The following is a 2,738-nucleotide window of genomic DNA, read 5'->3' on the forward strand; positions in this document are numbered from 1 at the left end:
AGAACAGCGGAAAATGGTGTACATTGTTTACGAGCTTGAAATGAGCTAACACAGACGAACTGAGACGTGTCAACGTAATGTGAATATGATAATGCACCAGGTAAATTATTAATTGTTAAGTTTATCACATCATCGTATCTTCATATGATAGGTAAATAAGTGAATTTTCGATTTTAAGTGTCGTCAGGGTTCAAACCTGGAATCATGCCAACCTTTCATTATTTTTTTTTTAATACTATTCTATAGTCGGAACATCTTGATTTTCTCCCAATTTGTAAAGTTAATTATGCTGCTTGACATATATTTTTTTTGGGAAAAAAAATTGATATGCAGTCAAATGTGGCAGTTTTTAATATTTGTTGCTATGTGAAATAAAGGGAAGTAAATTAAAGTAAAAGAAGGCGCGCTTTTTCAAATAGTAAACAATTTAATTCAGATACATAGTATTTTGTCAAATGATAAAGAATATCGTAGAAACTTGCTAGAAATTCATCTAATTTATAAAAGATATACAACATGACATACTGAAATCTGAAAAGGGGTAAAACCACCATACCTTGAACAAATTCAGTTAAAAAAAGGGGGGGGGTGGTAAAATGCTACGAAATTTAGATTTTATTTATTTTTTGTCGACAGCCAAAAGATGATTTGACATGTAACTAACTACTTTTTCAATTTCATTGTAAAGTAAAATTGGCTTTTTTTGGGGTCTCTGTTTATTGTGGTCTGATGTTTTCAGGTTCTCTTTGGATTGCCAAATAATATTATAATCATCTAATTGAATGTTCAAATTATTTTGCAGCGATGGTGTGTATGGAAGGAAGACTGTCATAAAACCCAACAGTTCCGGATGGCCCTTTAAATAATTGCTTAACATCAATAGCGATGTAAGATTCAAGTGTTTGATTTAGCACAAGTTTAGCCAGGTTTTCCTTGTAATTGTGGCAGAAAAACCACTAGACATTGTCATGCATTGAAAGGATATCAAACGGATATTTTATGGAATGATTCTCGTACATATAAAATCATATGCATAGGAATGTGGAGCTAGTGTCTTTCATGCAGCAATTTTTAATTTCCAATATAAACTCTGAAAAGACAAGAGCATAGAAATGTATACCAATGAGAAACATTCTTTGTGAATAAAATCATTCCAAAACTTAAATGTGTCATTAGTGTTGCATTATTTATCAGTAGAGCTAATCAGATTCCAGTAAGATTGTCCAACTGATGGTTTTTGTTTGTAATCGTTTTTGTAAATCTTAGTTGTTTTGACAATCCGGGCTGTGCATGTTGCCCGGCTGACCCTTTCAGTGTGAGACAATATTTTGTTTATGATAAACAAAATCACTGATTCAAGACTGGAGCGGACCCCTTTTAGGCAGTTAGTGCGAGTCCTTTAGGTTTAAACCATTACATGCAATACGGGGGGAGGGGGAAGATTTTTTTTTACCGAGTCAAACATTTTTCCTAATTATAATACATTGAGATTTAATATATACTTTGCTATATGTAGTGTGTATATTAAAGTATTGCCAACAAAATTCATCAAATTTGGGATCATAATATTGTTTAAGAAAAACCCTTACCCCCTGTACATCATAAAAGTTCATAATCTTCTGTAGCACACGTGCATGGTTAATTCGGATCACATATTTTCTATTCCGATGTTATAAGAATTCGAAGGTTCATATCATTTACAATATCATTCAAAAAATTTCTGGGATTTTTTTTTACTATCAACGTTGAACCTCGAGGTTACATTGTAGTAAAAAAAATCCAATAAAAACGTTGAATGTAAATGATATGCACCTTTAAATCTTATATTGTAGGACTCATGTTGTTCAAACATAATGTGTTGATCAATTATGTTATGATGATTTTGATAAACTTCACATTAGGTAATCTTTCACGTATATTGATTACATTTTATCGAGTTGTCCCAACGATATACTTGTCGGTGTGCTCGATCATACGAATTTACCGACATTCATATAGACAAAATGACACAACTTTGAAAAATTCTTGTGACGAAACTACATTTCGGAACACGTTAAAAATTGGATACCCAGAAAGCTACATTATTAAGGTTTGATATATATTTTTTTCAAAAAAAAAGAAAAATATGCAGTCAAATCTGGCAGTTTTTTACACACCCCTATGTTGAACAATAGGTTGTTCAATTAACAGCATGTTTGGCAATTAAAAAATCATATATTAACACATTTAGCTTTAACATATACTTTATTTATAGTGGTTGTATAAAAGTTATATAATGGTTTTGTGTTTTAAGAGATATTCATCCCTATGCATATCGGGTTTTATGCGTAAATTGTCTCTCCTGTTCTTAGACCTTTTCTATCTCTTTCATAAGAAGAGTGACTTTTCTATTGTTCTAGTGTCACTGGAAATCCCACTGAATTAACTCGACATCATAGATACCAGGATGGAAATTTATTCTTGCGCTATACGCGTTTTCCTCCAAGAAAGTTTCATTAACTTTGACCACGGTTTTACAAATAATTTATATGTACCAAATTTTAACCTCAGAATGTAACATTTTCAAGAAATTCCTTTTAAAAATCCATAAATAACGGGAAAATTCATCATATATAATTTCGGCATGATGCGCTGGATACTCTTTTGACTATAAACAGTTTTTGTATAGCTATTGTAAAATCATACGACGGTTTGACAAAGTTATTAATATATAAAAACTTTAACCACATACTGAACCT

The 2,738-nt window shown here is 31.4% G+C and overlaps 1 long non-coding RNA gene across 1 annotated transcript; it reads left to right on the forward strand.

Moving 5' to 3' along the window:
- LOC143080036 (uncharacterized) lies at window positions 1-1,166 on the forward strand. The gene is made up of 2 exons (XR_012979597.1): window positions 1-100; window positions 803-1,166. It is a non-coding gene; the product is annotated as an uncharacterized LOC143080036 (long non-coding RNA).
- The last annotated feature ends 1,572 nt before the right edge of the window (window positions 1,167-2,738 follow it).

The sequence above is a fragment of the Mytilus galloprovincialis genome, chromosome 6 (assembly GCF_965363235.1).
Source record: "Mytilus galloprovincialis chromosome 6, xbMytGall1.hap1.1, whole genome shotgun sequence".
NCBI lineage: Eukaryota > Metazoa > Mollusca > Bivalvia > Mytilida > Mytilidae > Mytilus > Mytilus galloprovincialis.